We start from the raw sequence: 18440 nt of genomic DNA on the forward strand, positions 1-18440 counted from the left end.
TTAATAAAAAAAAAAATTTTAAAGAAAAAAAATAATTTTGCAATGTAAAAATAATGTAAAGTTGATGAAAGTTTTTATAAATAAATAAGAAATTGATTTTAGAAGGAATATTCTCATCATATAAAATGAGGAATTAAAGGATGATTTTAAAAATGAATGACAAAGTAATTAGACATTTAACATAGTAGATATCATTAGAAAATGCTTAATAAAAGACCAAAATCATATAAGTAGAAAACTGAGAAGGAAGAAAAAAATAGGAATAATACAAATTATTTAATTTTCATCTTTCAAATCAGAAAAATGCATGACAACTAATACTGATAAACAAATATCACATACACTATTTGGTAGAACCCTGGAAGAATTGAAATAGCTATAAAAGAACTGTCTCTGAGAACTGAGACTGAAGCTGGGAGGGTTGGAATAAGTGATATCCTACAGATGACAATCTCTTTTGTATTATTTGTTTTGTTATTATGTGTATATTACTTCAGAATTAAAATTTATAAAATTAGTAAATTAAAAATAAATTAAACCCTGTCAAGAGGATATAAGTGTAAGACTCAGAACCTTCTCGGCTCGTCTCTCTGATACAAGACTAGGTCTAGAGTAAGCTTCTGGCTTTCAAAGTAGCTTAAATTAAAATGTGTTCCATTTCTATCTCCTAGACCAAAGCACTTCACCAATGGGACATTGACAACTGAGTGAGGATAAATATCATCTCAATGGAAATCTGTGAAATTTTGTTCAGGACCAGCATTAACTGAAAGCACCATTTAGTCAATGACTGTTCCTTCATTACTTACCTGCTACAGAATGGCATGACATTAAAACTTAAAAGAGTCAAGAGGCTGCATGATTTTCAAACCTGTATCTCTGTGCAAATTCTCATGTTTCAGTGACCTATGACCTAACATACTATGACCCAGGATTCCATTCACTCAAATCTGAATATTTTAACAAATCTCTATAGCAAGATTACACAAATTCTCTTCTGATTACTTTTTTTCCCCAATTGCTACAGGAGTTCAATTAAAAGAAAAAAAAAAAAAAAAAAACAAGAAAAATACTTCCTTGACTTCCTTTCTTCCTATCTAGAAAGTGCCACCCTATGTAGACACTGTGATTGTTCACCCAACAGCCATTCCCTTTTGTTTTCATCCTGGTAGAGAAGAATAATTTTCATAGATAATAGTCAAAATGCCAGGTACTCCCTTTTGTGGTGCCCTGGGCAGTAGAGGTGGCCATGTAACACAATTCTGTATTAATTTTTTTGATCAGGTAGTGCTTCTAAGAGTAACCCCAAATCATGTCAAATTCCCAATTACTGAGAATAACCAATTAAATTCTGTTCGGGTGGTACAGGACTGCTAAATGAATGGGGAAGGGACTAAATACAAAGAACCATGTCCTTAAGGACTATGACCAAAGAGTCTCTGGTCCATGAATGACCATTAGGACTTCGACAACAGGCATTTTACCAGTGACCAATGTGACACTGAGACCCCAATTATTCTGAAAAAGCTATTCGATTGTTACAGTCCTTTAAAAACATATTTGGTTTACTCCTAATTCTTAAGATTATTCTAATTACATTGTTTCAAATTCAAAATTCTGTATCATTTTTAAAGTCCTACATAAATTGAATTTATTCTACCTACTGAGACTTCTTTCTATCTCTCCAAACTTATTATCTCATGATATTCATGTATTTATTTATTCCACTAATATTGTCCACAGGACATCACCAGATGTGGCCCTGAACACTGGACCTGCAGAACTGTGAGTCAAAGTAAACCTCTTTTTTTTTTTTTTTCATTAAAATTTATCCTGTCTGTAGTGCTTTGTTATTAGCAACAGAATATAGACTAATACCAGCATCTATTGTGTACTATTCTAGATGGTCAGAAATTGACAGTAGACAAGACAAATAAGATAACTGCCTTTATAGATCCTATGTTCTACTGACAGAAGAAAACATGAATAAACAATTATAAAAATAAATAAATGAAGACTATGATTAATGGCATAAAGGAAATGGGCACATTCCTTTATACCACACTACACTTCCAAGGATAAATAAGGATACTACCTGTAGTGAAGTATCTCAGACTCCCACACTGACACCTCTACCCCTCAGTGACTGAAAGTTCTCTATAGACAGAATTACGTGGTTTTATATAATTCTTGCTGTTTTTCTTTGTTTCACTTATACTAATTTTGGCTTCTTATCTAGAAATGAAAGCTCCTGAGAGCAAAGATCCTGCTTTGTACTCCTTTGTATTCTTCACAGAATCTCAAAAATATGTAATAACGTTAAAATGTATGTTATGGTAGGCCCTGATCCAATATGATTCAATATAACTGGTGTCTCCAAAAGAAAGGAAAATATGGGTGCATAGAGGAAAGGCCATGTGGAAACAAGACAGCCAGCTAGCTACAGGTCAAGTAGAGTAACCTCAAGAAAAATCCTGCTGACACTTTGATCTCAGACTTGTCACTTGCAGAATTGTGAAAAAAGTCTCTAGTACATCATCCAGTCTTGGGGACTTGGTTATAGCAGCTCTAGTAAAGTGATACATTTGCTAATAGAGGTTTCAAAGGAATCTTGAAGTCTTCATAGGAGAGAGAGAGGGAGGTACAGAGGGAAAGAGACTGTCAGTCTAAACATTGTCATAACTATTATATACAGAAGGATAGATGATACTATTGAATAAGAACCTACTACGTTCCAAGTCTTTTGCTAGACTTTGAGTACGAGCAAATAAGATTGTTTTATTTAATCACCATAAATGATTTGTGACATGTTAATATACTTCCAGTCAAAGATGAACAAATGGAAAGTCAGGTAACCTAAAGGTCACACAAAAGGAATGTGACACTAACTCCCAGTCACTATTACTTAAATCTCAACATTATTTCTAGTGCACAAATGCACTGAACCTAATAACACTACACTCTGCAATTCAAACTTAATCCAATAAATACAAATTAAAGTTTTATTCCAAAATAAAGAAGTTGCATATATATTTTGATTATTATATTTCAGAATAATAATTATAAATTTTTTATAATGCTTTACTTCTTAAAATGTATCATTAAAATTTATAACCTACTTTTGAAATATTGAGAATATTTATTTTGATCAAATTGCACTAGAGTTGTTGAGACCCATGATTTAAAATTAGATTTTCTCAAACACTAGTCTTTCGCCTTTAAAGTAGAAAATATAATGCCTAGATACATTTGAATTTCAGATAAAAGACCAATAATTTATTAATATAAAAATTTTATTATTTATTTGACATTCAAGTTCAACTGAATCTTTTGTATTTTACCTGGCAATTTTATCATTTCTACTCTCTCCTAGAACACCAAAATTTACAAGAAATTAATGAAAAAACCATAAATCTACAAAAATAAGAAATAGGAGAGAAGGCCAAGGCAATAAAAAAAATAGGAGGTTGAAGGTAGATTATAATTGGTGACTGATTTTACAGATAAAATGAAAATCTACACTTGCAGAAGAAGGAGGCAGATGCAAGTTAATTTTTACTGTAGAACTTCAAAATTGATCAAAAATTGTGGGCCTTAAAACATTTTAGGAGGATTGTTTAGTCTAAGAAGCAGAGTACAGTGTAGACCGCCAAGACAGCACCCTCCTCAAGCCAGAATGTGAGTGAGGATTAAGTAATAATCTATATTAAAAGATGTGAGTGAGGATTAAGTAATGATCTATATTAAAGGATGCCAAATTGGAACAATATTTGTAATTACCTACAGGGTTTGTTACAGTACAGATTTCTGGGGACTCCAGGACTGATGATTCCGTAGGTCTAAGGTAGGGTCCCAGAATCTGAACTTATGACAAGCACAGGTGAAGCTGAGGTACTGATGTTGCTCATTTGGTGTGTCTTCACCTGAGACAAACAGTAGAATCACCTGGAGGATCTTTGAAAACATGCCTGGGTTCTGCTACCAGATATTTCTCTGAGTTGTTTTGGCCTATGTGGTCAATCCTATCAGCAAATTTCAAATCGTCTGCTACTCAAATGTGCAGCTAAGGTTCAGAACCACTGACCAAGTCCAGCACAGTGACATGCCCTGTTAGTCTCAGTGGCTCCAGAAGCTGAGGCAGGAAGATCACCAAGTTCAAAACCAGACTCAGCAACCAAAAAAAAAAAGAAAAAGAAAAAAAGAACCAAACTGCTAAATCACGAGACCCAGTCTTTGTCTTCCAGATGAGCTATTAAGAAGTCTCCCATTTGGGGAAAACTATCCAGTCCAATGCTCTGAAGAAACTGATTGATAACTGAGGGATTCTTCCTCCCAAATGAAACAGAGAGGGAGAGAGAAAGAGAGAAAGGAATGAAAAGAGGGAGGGAAAAGCAAAGAAATAGAGGGAAAAAAACCATCAATGTAGGTGTGTATTTAATTTATTAATTTTTTAATTTACTTATACCAAGGATTGCCAGGCACATAACAACTGCACCCATCCCAGCCCTTTTCATTTTGAGACAGGGTCTAGCTACCTTGCTTGGGTCCTCACTAATTTGCTGAGGCTGACTTTGAACTTGTGATCCTCCTACCTTAGCCTCCCCAGCTACTGGGATTATAGGCATGTACCACCACACCTGGCTCAATTTAGGAATTCTAGATGACACTTACTATTACCTATCCCTGTCTCTTGAAATCCTAATTTCCAATAACTGTCAGAAGGATGGATAAAAAGTCAACATTAGATAACTGAAAAAGTGACTACTGCATTAGTCATTTTTTTCATTACTGTAATGAAATTCCAGAGAAAGTTTCCCTTCACAGAGAAAGAGGGTAGTCAGCTCACAGATCTGGAAATTTAAAGTCCGAATGGCATAGTGCATGCTCTGTGGCAAGAGCTACCCCCTGGCTGCATCATACCATGCAGATAGCACTGGCAGGAGCACATGCTAAAACAAAATGACTACATCTGAACAAGGAAGCCAAATGAGAGAGAACAGTTAGGCTTTGTTTCAGTCAGCTGTTTCACTGCTGTGACTAAATGATCTAACCAGAACAATTATAGAGGAGGAGAGGTTTATTTGAGGGCTCACAGTTTCAGAGGTCTTAGTCCATAGAAGGCCAGCTCCATTCCTAGGGACTTGAGGTGAGGCAGAACCTCATGGCAGAGGAAAGCAGCTTGCATCATCAGGAAGCAGAGAGAGTCTCCATTGTCCAGATACAAAATATATACCCCAAAGCCATGCCCCAGTTCCAATCTGCTCCAGCTACACCCTATCACTTCAAATAATCCCATCAGGGACTAATTCACTGATTGGGTTAAGACTCTTAACTACTCAATAATTTCTCTCTTGAACCTTCCTGAATTGTCTCACATATGAGTTTTGGGGGACACCTCACATCCAAACCATAAGAGGCTTGTTCCTTTTATAACAATGCTGTCATGATAACTCAAGAATCACAGGAGAAATACCTTCGAGGGCAGGAACCCCAATGACCCAAGCACCTACCACCAGACCACGATTCTTAAAGATTTCATAGCTTCAATAACACTACCCTAAGGGACCAGTTCTCCAATCATGTTGGATACTTTGTGGACATCCAAATTGTATTTAAACCATAGCAACTTTATCATGACCAAGAGACCAAACTAAACAAATGAGTAGGAAAAGAAAAATACTCAAAGAAAACAAAAGCAACAGCAAAAATAGAAAATAAAAGAACAAAATTAAAATGAATCAATAGCCTGACCAAGACAACATGCTTGCAGGATATAAATATTTGAAGAAACTAAAATTTGAACCTTTAGAAATTAAAAGCATTAGAGTTGAAATATAAATTTTGATAGAAAGTTTATATTTAAAAGACCCAAATAAATTTTAAAAAAGAAAGGGAAACCAGAAACAGAAGATGAAATTTCACTATCTGAGTTCTGTGAATTGAGAAAGCAAAAATTGAAAAATAGAGGAAAACTATTAAGAACACATTGTTTTTCAGAAGTGAAGGATCTCAGAATTTAGATCCAAATAGCCAGATATATTCACGGTAAGATGAAAGAGAAGAGACACACATTGTCATGAAATGCCAGAACATTAATTCTTTCCCAGTAGACTCTTCATACTCTCATCTGAGGAAAATACTGGTCATCTTTTTCTCCCTTGCAACTCCACTGTCTCTCCCAAGCCCAGTGTAACCTGAGCAAGCTCACATAATTCTTCGCCCCTCTTATCCCGTGGATGCATTACACAGAAACTCTTTAGTTCAATGTTTTACCACTTCTCATGTTATTTTATTTGGGGTGGGGAGGGTACTGGGGATTGAACTCAGGGGCACTTGGCCACTGAGCCACATTCCCAGACCTATTTTGTATATTATTGAGAGACAGGGTCTTACTGAGTTGTTTAGTGCCTCACTTTTGCTGAGACTGTCTTTGAACTCTCCATCCTCCTGCCTCAGGTTCCAGAGTTGCTAGGATTACAGGCACGTGCCACCATGCCTAGATACTTCTGGTGTTCTGACTGTCATTGCTCAAGCAACACCAGGGTGATCTTTCTGAAAGGCAAATGTGAGCACACTGCTCTGTCTGTTACTTTTCCTTAACTGGACCTGGTGGCACATGACTGCAATCCCAATGATTTGGGAGACTGAGGTAGGAGGAACACAAATTTGAGGCCAGACTTGGAAACGTAGTGAGATCCTGTCTCAAAATAAAAAAATAAAAAGGGCTGTGGATGTAGCTCAGGGGTAGATTACCCCTGGGTTCAACTCCCAACACCACAAAAGCAAAACAAAGCAAAGGCTTCTTCCTGCCCAACCCCTTAACCTGGCACCAACCATGTTATGATGTGTGCTTAATTTTTCATCACCAGATTACTGTCCTCTGCGGTCTGTGTTCTAGGAACACTGAGTTTCAATCAACTTTCAATTTTCTGGGGATAGATTAACCATGATATGACAAAAATATGGAAGAAAATAACCAAAAGGCAACTTATTTTAAAGGGGGAAAAAAAAAAAACCTGCCATGAACTAGAGAGGTACCTACATATTAGAATGAGTCAGTATTTATAATCATGGAGGAACCATTACATTTTTATATTGTACCTACTGCAAATCAGGAACGCCCCTCCACCTGGACCATCAGACTGAATGCAGTCCTCTGCTAGCTAGCTTGTGAGCTGCTCTTTGAAAGAGCAGCACTCTGTAGTTGTTCTGAAACCCTTTGCAAAAAAATTGTTTCTTGTGGCAGTGAAGGGACCAGAAGTCTCCTTTGCTTTTCCTTCTCCAAGACTTTTTCTTAAACAGATAATTTGGAGAAAGACAGGGAAGGTGGCATGGAGATCACTGCTGAACAAAGCCCAGATTTATTTTGAAGAATTTGTGACCTTGAATTGACAGATATGGCCCTAAACTCTTTTCCGTTCATTGTTAGAGTGAGTGACTTGCTTCGTTGAGAGCTGAGAGGGCAGTCCTGGGTTACATGGAGGAAAACTTGAGAATGGCAGGTAATTTAATTTTCAAGTTGATGGCTTGGCTGTATTGCCAGTGAACTAGTATTTGTGCAATGATGAAGAAGAGAAGGACAGTGAGAGAGAAATTCACTGACAAAAACAAGGCAGCTCTGGTGGACTGCTTGCTGGGATATTTAGAAAATACAAAGCAGGGTTTATTCTATGAAAACTTATGTTCCCTAAAATTTCCAGTAGAAAAATGAGGAAAAGAAGAGGAAGTGAGATAGAGTAGGAAGAAAGAACTATTCAGTTCTGATAACAAAATTGACTATTTGAACATTTTAATTAAGTACACTTGTATTAAATATCCATCTTACATCACAGCTCTGTTGGTGTCTGAACTATCTTATGATGTCCTTCCATTTTCTATTCCCCAGTTAATAGGTTACAGTGTTTATAGTTTCTAAAATAAATTTTTGTACTGAGATTGACCTGAGAGATATTTTAGCATTGAGCTACATTACAAGTCCATCTTTATTTTTATTTTATTGTGAAACACAGTCTTGCTAAGTGGATGAGGTTCTTGCTAAGTTGCCAGCTCCTGTCCCAGCCTCCTTAGTTACCGGGCTTATAGTATGTGCCACCATGCCTGGATCCAAAGCAACTCCCAAGCATACCTACTATAATTTGGATGTGATTAGAGTGTGTATTTAAATTGTGAAAACTTAAGTTGATGATGGTTTTTAAAGGTGAGGCTATTGGGAGGTGTTTAGAATTAAATAAGGTGATCTGGGTAAAGGCCCCATGATTGAATACTGCTGGTTTTATAAGGAGAGGAAGAAAGGATCAAGACACATATATATACCCTCTCTGTCTTGTCATCAGATGCTCTGTCCTGCCTTGGAACTCTGACCCCAGGAAGACTTCCTTCAGATATGGCTCCTTGACCTTAGACCGCCAGAACCAGGAGCCCAAATCAACCTCCTTTAATAAAAAGTTAGCCAGTCTGTGGTATTGTGTTACTGACAACAGAGAATAGATTAATACCATTCCTGTGCCTTTTTGCGTTTTCCTCTATTTCCTTCATTTAGAAATCTTACATACATGATACACCTACCTAAGGTCTAGTCATATGCAAAGTGATGATCTATTAGGATAAGGCATATAAAATATCAGAACTTCTGTGTGTTTATATATAAAACTGGTGTGAACAAGTGAGATTTTGTTCAAAAAAAATTTTAAGCTTTCCATATGTACTGTTTAAGAAAAAGTTTTGAGACCATAATTTTGCCCCACTGTTAAAAAGCTGTTTAAGCTAGGTCTAAAGTGAGATTGTGTCCAAAAACTTTTTTTTAAAGCTTTCCATATGTACTATTTAAGAGAAAGTTTTGAGACCATCATTTTGCCCCACTGTTAAAAAACTGTTTAAGCTAGGTCTAAAGTGAGATTGTGTCCAAAAACTTTTTTTTAAAGCTTTCCATATGTACTATTTAAGAGAAAGTTTTGAGACCATCACTTTGCCCCACTGTTAAAAAACTGTTTAAGTTAGGTCTACAGAGAGTAAAGTTAGTGGATGATTTTCCCTTTTACTGAAAGGTCAAGTATGTTCTCCACTTAATCTGTATTCCTCAAAACTCCTATGCTAAAACCCTAAGCCCCATGACTCTGCTTGAAGATAGGGTATTTAAAGACATAATTATGATTAAATGAGGTCATAAGGTGGTTCCTAAACCAATGGGAAAACAATGGGGACATGAACACAGAGAGTAAATAGTACATGAGGACATGGTGAGGATGTGACCATGTGCAAGCCAAGAAGACCTTAGAAGAGACCCCTTGATCTTGAACCTCCAGTTTCCAAAACTGAGAGAAATTAATTTCTATTGTGTAAGTTCACCAATTAAAGATATTCTGTTATGGTAGCCTTGAGAGGCTATTACACATTGCCATATCAACTTATCATTAAGGTAGGAGAGAGTACTGTGAGGTGTATTATAATGGGACTGAGACATTTTGGAAGTCCAGTCAGAGAAGAACCACAGGATCCACTGAGGGAAATCTTAGCCTATATGAGAGTAGGTCTCATTGTTACCTCTACAACATATTACAATTACCTACCTCCAAATTATTTCTCTAGACCTCTACTCCATTTTCACTGCTATTAAATAGTCAAAGCTATCAGAGTTTTTCTCAGCTGAACTCCAATAACTTCTAAAGTTCTCCAGCTTCTAATCATACCCTACTCCACACAGTATTAAGTCCTTTTAAAACATAAACCCAGGTCCAAAACTCCTCCACTGAATCTTTCACCTGGCTGTTAGAATGAAGAGCTCAGATTTACTATTGCACATCAGTCCCTCAGAATCTCTCTTCTCTGAAATGAAGCTCCTGCCACTCTAGCCATGTTATCTACAGCATGCCAAGTACTTTCTAGATTTCAGGGGGGTTTTGCTTGTTTGTTTGTTTGTTTTCCTCTACCTAGAAAGGTCTTATTTAGAAACTTTTACAAAACTAAATCTTTCTTGTCATTTACATCTAAGTTCAAATAGCACCTTTTCAGTGGAAGGCCTTCCCCAAACTACCTTTTTACTTCACACCACTTTTCTCTGAAATTTTCATATATATTTATACATTTACCAAATACTTCAACTAAATGCAAGCACCATGTTCAAGGCTCCATTCATGGCCTGCAAAAACAAAAAATTACAAAATTGTTTGAACTATTGAATAGGGAAATCTGACTTCAGGAACTCACAATTATGAGTTCCTGAGATTGCCTTAAATATGTGGGTTGCCCTGCAGCTGATTCACCACTGGAGTTTGAATGCAGGCCCCAGATGTGGAAATGACATGTTAGAGCCAAATGGCTTGCTTATCTCCAACCACCCTCCCTATTTTTCATCAAAGAAACTCCTACTGGTCCCCTTTTGATCTGTACTGCTTGCTATATATAAAGAAAATGCAGCTCATTCAGTTGTTAGAGTCAGACCCTTCTGAACTGGTCAACCTGTCAGACCCCTATTCTAAAGATAATTCTGTCTCCTGTTGTTGTTTTTTTTTTTTTTTTTTTTTCTGTTAAATAAATTTCTTACAAGCCAGCCCATCCCTCCAACAGTAACCCTTTTCTTTGCCCAAACTGGACATGCGGCAATAGCCATGAAGGCAGGGTTTTGAGTTGCCTTGTTTCAAGTTTGTATCTTCAGTTCTCTGGAGAGATTTAACATTAATAATGTTATTCTTTACTCAACAGAAATTCTGGTTCTGAAAATAATTTGGGGTAATACTGAATGCACTCCCAATTCACTCACTCTAGTCCCTAGAGCATGTCTGGGCAAAATGACTGTGAATAAGAAAAATGAGCTGAAGGACTGAAAAGTTGACCATCTGATGGGGTATGGACAGCTGTTTTATGGAGTTTTCTTTTTTTCTGGTTTTGTTTTGATATTCCTAAATAAATGTTGACACTAGAGAAAAGAATTTCCTCACTTTTTCTTCAAGGAACAATGGAGCCTTGAACTGCTGACACGAATTTCCATCAGTGAACCTATGAGGACTGTGAGTCAGAACAAACTATCCATAGATATTTATTGCTGAGGTTTGGATCTATTTTGTATCAGATTAATCTTCCAGGTCTGTCGGTACATACTTGCCAAACAGCAAGTAACAAGTTGCACTGGTCCTCCTGTGGCAAACACAGTGAATGGGGACATTCCCCAAGTTAGGTGCCAGCTCTCTTGTAGGCAGTGAGGTATGGCTGGAAGGGGGAACTTAGTAAAATCAACAGTTAAGATCTTCCTCAAGAAGTAGCCCTGAGTTCCTCTAAGAGATTACAAACAATACAATTAACTTGAAATCAAATTAAGCAATTCAGAGCATCCTGGACAATTACCTAGGCAAGTTATCTTAAAAGATTGAACATCCTTTTATTCTAGGCAGGTTGTGACTTGGAATTACAGTAACGTGACTATTAGATTTATATGGTGTTATTTTATCCTGATAGTCTGACAAACTGTGGGTTTTTGGTTATGCTTACTTTAAACCAACTAAGTCCTATGTTTATATTTTTAGTAAGTTCCTCTCCCACTTTGGTCATTTCTACTCATTTCCAAATGGGTCAGAAGGATCCATAATGGATTTAAGTCAACACCAACTATCAATGAATATTTACTGCTGAAGTTGAGCTCTATTTTGTATCAGATCAATCTTCCAAGTCTCTCTATAAACTTAGCCAGTGAAGGAATCAGAATATGTCATCCCATAATGCTTCTTTGGCTTAGGGATTAAATATAGTTCCTGACTTAAAATCGTTCAAGTCACTATTTTTCAACCATACAATGGTACAAAAGTGATACACTTTATGCAGAAATTGTACTTCAAATTTTCGATTTAAATCTTTTCCCAGGGTAGTGATAAGCAGTGAGACACTGTCTCAATATGTCATGTAGCTGGCTTTGCATGCTAGCTCCCTGTCAGCCAGGTGATCATAAGGTGAAACACCAAAGCACCAGAGTATATGCTTGGATAAGCTATGATGTAGGTTAGATGAATTAAAAGCATTTTTGACTTATAATATTTTTTCTCTTGTGGTGACTTTATTGGAATGTAACCCCAGAATAGGCAGAAGAGACCTCTATTTTGAACTGAGGCAGCAGATGCAGGAGGAATTCTCTGCCCTCACCCTTTCTGCCTAAAAGTGGGCATAAATTTACCTCTTAAAGTGTTGCTCTGTCTTCTACAAGGAAGAGGAGAATGATTAGATATCCAAGGACTGGCACTGAGATAAGCATATATAAACTTTATTTAAATAACCCTCATCTTCCATTAGTTTCTCTTGTATTTCCTAGCCACTTCCTCACAATTTATCTACCATCTTTCAAACCCCAAAACTTCTTTCCTTTGATAAAATGATATATAAGTTCCCAAGTCAAACCCCTTGGAGTTTCACTTCTTTTTCACTGTGAATTCCATGTCCATAAAATAGTAACAAAACCATGTGACTTTCTCCTTTTAACCTGTCATTTGCTAGTTTAATTCACAGGTATTCGGACATTGATCTGAGAGGGAAGAGGAAAAGATTTTCCTCCCTGACACCTTGCTGTACTTGCCAATCATGAATTATGTTGAAATTTCCATTCCATCTTGGGAGCATAGGTATTTTTTCTAATAGACACTTTTGCTTATTAATTAAAATAACAGAGTGAAACACTCTGTTCCTAATAACTGAATTCCATATATAGTAGTGCCCAGTAGTATTAACCTCAATAGACCTTGCCCTAAATATATCTTCATCATTACATTCAGGTTGTGGTTTTCAGTTTTTTGAGGAATCTAAAAGATGTCTTAGAATTTAGCAATCATGATAGAGAGGGGGTAGAAGAATCATGCTATTGTGAATGAAACAAACTAGGTGTCTAACCAGGTATTTCAAGTCAGGGGAGGAATAGAGGAAGAATACTGAGTTCATCAACTGACTGACAAAGTATCATAATCCAGGGAGCAAAAGAGGACTGATGTAACCTTAAAAACTCAAAAACAAAACAAAACAAACAAACAAACACATTCACCAGAAATGCTGTATCTAAAACTATACCTAAGCTCTGCAAAAAAACTATTTATATGGATGCTAATCACAACAATTTATATAAAAAGAAAATAACAAATGTACACGTATAGGTAATAATTTAATTAAGTATATACATAGAGAGGAATATTGTATAAACATTAAAATACTGACATAGAAACCTATTGACCTGAAAAGTAAAGCTTATAACAAATTAAAAGTGAATGTCAGTTTATACACATATTTTAATCTTTTATAAATTTTAATATTTCTAGACAAGGCTTTAAACCACAATTTTACAAAAAAAAATCATGATTCCTTTAAATATTAGAATTTAAGCAGTGATTTTTGCAGTTTGCTATATCAGCAATAATATTGTAAAAATTAAACTTTGATTATAATTATTCTAATTCCCTCTTTACAATGTGCTTATTGAATAAGTTTTTAAAATATAGAATGAGAATCAGTCATCATTTTATTATTTTTTTAACAGACTGTATATTATAAGGTTTCAATATTTTAAAATTTGTACTATCTTGGATAATTTAATGTTCTATTTTATTATTAAAATATGAACATCTTTCTTATAGTTACTACACAATTCTTGATACTGCCAAATAATTAATATTGTAAAATTCACTGACTTGAAATATATGTGAGGGTGTACATATCAATATATTTCTACGAAAAAGGTGAAAGTATAAAAACTGTCACAAATGAATTTTGGTACTCCCATTTGCCACGTTCTGTCTTTTCCAACTTATATATTTATTTACTTGAAAATGAAAACATATAAAATGTGCATGTTGTAACATATTTCTGGAGGAAATGTCCATTTAAACAATCAGTTGCTAAAATATTAGGTCACTGCAACTCAATACTCTCAGTTCAATTAAATGGGTCATCAGCCAGTTGGAGCAACATTTTGAATCAGAAAATAAAACTGTTGTTTGTAGAGTAAGCAACATTCTACATTACTTTTTTATAGTTTATTATAACATGAATGTTATGTTTTAAATGTAATTCTTATAATAAGCAAAATGAATTTAATCTGTATAAAGTAACTCTAAATGAACATTATTATGTTATCACTTCATTGTGTCCTCATTTTCATACCTTAAGACCCACTAGATATGTTCCAGATAAATCACAATATATTATTACTATAAAAGGAATTTAACTAAATATGAAGATATATACAGTTCTCATATTTGGAATATAAAGAAAAATAGTCATCTTATACATAAAACATTTTTTAAAGAGGGTAGTAGATGAACTGGACATGTGATTTTGTCACTATACATTAAGTATTCTCCAGATTTGACCAGATTCCTGACACCCAGAATTCTCCCTAAAAAATATCTGGACTAACAAAACACCATGAGTTAAAAAAAATATGAAATGCTTAGATTTAATTTTTGTGGAAATAAATTGTAGGCATATTAGCTATTTCAAAAAAGGAAGCCATATTTCAAGGGAGCTGCATAGATAACTTTTCAAAGAATAGAATATGATTAAATAGCATTCAAATTTTACTCACTAGTATTTGTTATTACTTTCTGTGACCTTTTATATTGGTCTTATGTATTGTATTGTTCAAGCAATATAAATGTAGGAAATAACCCAATAAAAAACTCTTTAGTATTAATCCACTGAAGGCAGTAATACTGGAGATGATGAGGTCAAAACAATCTTTTTTTTGAAAAAGAGTTTTCTTACAAAGTTCAATCTTAGAAGTCCTCACCAGGTCACATGTACTATTTATCTTAGTATTACTCTCTAACTAAAGAGTATCCCTATAAAGCTTTCTGGGTCACCTACATGTTCTAAATTTCTTCTCATCTTTTCAGACAATGCACTGTCTCTCTACTGTAAGATAACAGAATCTTTTCCCTCTCAAACATGATATCATTAGGAATCAATTCAGCACAAAATAATCTCATCACTGGCCTTTTGAATGTTACCCATCTTTAATATGTCTACCTTGAAAACTCCATAAAAAAATTTACCTACAATTTAAAAACCCAAAAGCATAGTATTTTCAAAAGTTGCCTCCAACTATGATTTCTTCATTTTTCCAATATTGCATAAGATATTTCCTGGTTATAGTTTAAACCATGGAAAAATATTAAAGTTGAAGTCATATACACATTTGTTTAAACTGTGTAATGTTCAATATTCTTCTCATTGTATATTAGATTATGCTCATACACATCAGGAAATATAGAAAATAGCTGGGCACAATAACGCATGCCTGTAATCTGAGGCAGAAGGATTACAAATTCCAGGTTAATCTGGGCTACTCACGAGACCCTGTCTCAAATTTAAATATATAAGTAAAAAAATAAAAATGGGGAACTGGGGATAGCTCAGTAGCAGATCATTTGCCTAGCATGTTTGAGGCTCTGTGTTCAATTCCCAGTACCAAAAGAAAAAAAAAAAAAAAAAAAAAAAAAAAAGGGAAAAATAAATTTAATTTAAATGTGTGATACTGAGACACAGATTAATTTTTTAAAATATCTTAATCAAACAATATGTAGCTCCAGAAAATCCTGTGGTCAATTGTCATCTCTACAAGTATAGTCTGGGTTGAATAAAATTGCCCAGAAAAAGAGCTCAGGTATCACTATTCAGCTTCAGTTTGAGTTACTGTCAGCAGATCATGACATGATGCCCAGGTATTTGTTTCATTCCAACCTGAGACAATACCTACAGCATGTGAGTGGACATCTGGAATAAACCTCTTTGATTCTTTGATATATTCTCACCCTTTAATTAACATGAATTTGCAATTATATTGTGGTTCTACTCCCCTTATCTTCAGTTCAGTCCACTAAAGTCCAAAAATACTAAAGGGAGAATTCTAGAAATAAATAATTCATAATTTTTAAAGTGTGTGTTCTTCTGAGTAGCTTAGTGAAATTTCAAGATCTTCCAAGCCATTCAAGACATGAATTATTCATCTGTCCTATGGAACACACTGTATATGCTACCTGCCCATTAGCAACTTAGTAGCCATTTGGTATATTAGATTGGCTGTCATGGTATTTCAGTGCTTATATTCATCTACTCTCATTTTACTTAATAATTATCTCAATGCACAGAGTGTAAAGGTCGTAATTTAGATATACCAAAAAAGGTCATAAAGTACTTCATGTAAGTGAAAAGGTATAAGTTCACTCATAAAGAAAGATTAATTGCATGCTGAGATTTCTAAGACCTAATAAGAAGAAATCTCTCCAAAAATCTTTGAAGGAAAAAATAAATCTGTACTATCTACTGTTACATTTGACTTGTGACAGTCACAAGGGTTAAGAGTTAGTCAGTCATCTCACACATCATGCAGGCATTGTGCCATCTCACATCAACACATGAAGAAGGATGAGTAGAGTACAGTAAGAGCAACCATTCAAAAACTTTTATTATAGGAACTCAGTTATTATTTTTTATTACTAGATCTTATTTATAATCATTTAATCATTAATCTGTAAATTAAACTTTGTCATAGGTATGTAAACATAGAAAAAAAATCATGGTGTTTGCAGAAATCAGTACTATTCAGTGTCAGGTACCTCTAGGGGATTGGAAGACATCCCTGAGAATGAGACAGGACCACTGTAATTCAAAAATCTATTTAAAATACATAACATTCTATTTTACTTTCTACTCTAACTACTCCACTTCTTTTAAATTAAAAGATAATATAGGGCAATATAAGATACTTATCTCCCAACTAAAAAAATAGTATTGCAAATTAATGTTTTTAAGTACTTTAAAACATAGAGCAATGTAAAACTTTCTCCCTGAAAATAATTCCAGATAAAGTTGACATTTAGCAGTTTACAAGTGGAATCACTATTTAATGCTTCTAAGAATGATAAAGCCAAGATGATTTAATTATTCCATTTATGTTAATGAGAACATTCTCTGATCACTAATTATAGACTGGTTACAAAAATAGTACTATGAGGTACTCTCAATTGTATTTATCCATTCTGCTAGGTAATTAGTATTGGGAAGAGCAACATATTGGAACACAGCATTTTAAGGTGACAAAAATTGCTGGAGAAGTATCACATATTGTCCTTTAGAGATTTCTCACAGTACTTTTAATGTAAATTTTGATGGGCTATTACTTTTCATTAATGCTGGTTTGAGTAGTTAGAGAAGACAACTACGTACTGTACATAGTGCTGGGCAAATTGCCTGGATATACTTCATATATTACTGTTACTTTAATGAATGGTGTTATGGCGATTAGAAGACTGATGGCTTAGAAAATTGAGGTGCATGCATTTGAAGTTCCTGGAGGTAAGTGATATTACTCAGTGTGTATCAAAAAGTAACAACTCTTTTTAAAAAGCATGATTTGAAAGTGGAGTCATTTAAAATACACAGTAAATTTATAGTGCATTTTAACACTGGATTGCATATATCAAATTACATATGGAAATGAAACACATGTGTAACAATCACTGGATCTTTTGCTGAAAAGTGGTTGAAAACAAAATTTTTAAGTGAATAGGATATAATTTGAGTCTCTTAAAATGATGTTATTTACTGATCTTTTCACTATATGCATTTTTAAACAAAACATACATAAATCATTTCGATATAAACACTATAATAATTATAAAAAATCCAATATAATTCCATAAATGAATGATAATTCATGTATCTAAGAAAACTGTTTTTTCTATCCATGCCACAGCAACTAGAATTACTTTTCTAATTTGTTTTAAAGTCTTAATTAAAATAACTATACTCAAATATTATATTCTATGTTCCATAAATGCTTTCTACTGAGTAATCTTTCTTAAGTACATAATTTTAGAAAACTGGTATCTAGAGATAATTCTCTCCCCAAAGCCAATCTTTTTCAAAAGTAAGTTTTTTTAAATCTACCTAATTATAACTGACAAAATATTATTTCATAAACATAAATCTTTGAAGCTTACAATTTTAGAACATTTAAAATAAAAACAACAAGCTAAGAGTTCTTAAAGGTTAAGTTTACTCTAGGTAATTATAATTGTTTTCTTCATTTGCCTGATTTTATGGTTTATTATTTCTATAAACATTAACTCTAAAAGCTTGAAATAATCGTTTACTAAAAATTTCTTTCCTATTGAAATGCAAAATCAGTAATAGTAGCGGGTATAATAAATTGGAAATAAGGTAAAAACACATGAAGTATAACTAATTTCATCATCATTAAGAATTTCATACACATGAAAGCTGAGCATTCATTTAAAGAAGTAAAGTAATTGTAGCTTGTTGTTAATACATGCATAAGTTAACCATATATCTCACAAATTAATGGCAACAGTGAAATCACATGAAATATCAGATATTTTTTAACCATGAAGTTCTATACACAGGAAAGTAAATTCTATGCCTGTGGCATTTAAATATTTAGGCTCTCTTCTAAA

The 18440-nt window shown here is 34.3% G+C and overlaps 1 protein-coding gene across 5 annotated transcripts in view; it reads right to left on the minus strand.

The window, feature by feature from the left end:
* Positions 1–18440, minus strand: part of LRP1B (LDL receptor related protein 1B) — a 1899381-nt gene that overhangs the window by 567597 nt on the left and 1313344 nt on the right. The window lies entirely within an intron of this gene.

This window comes from Sciurus vulgaris, assembly GCF_902686455.1.
Source record: "Sciurus vulgaris genome assembly, chromosome: 3".
Taxonomy (NCBI): domain Eukaryota; kingdom Metazoa; phylum Chordata; class Mammalia; order Rodentia; family Sciuridae; genus Sciurus; species Sciurus vulgaris.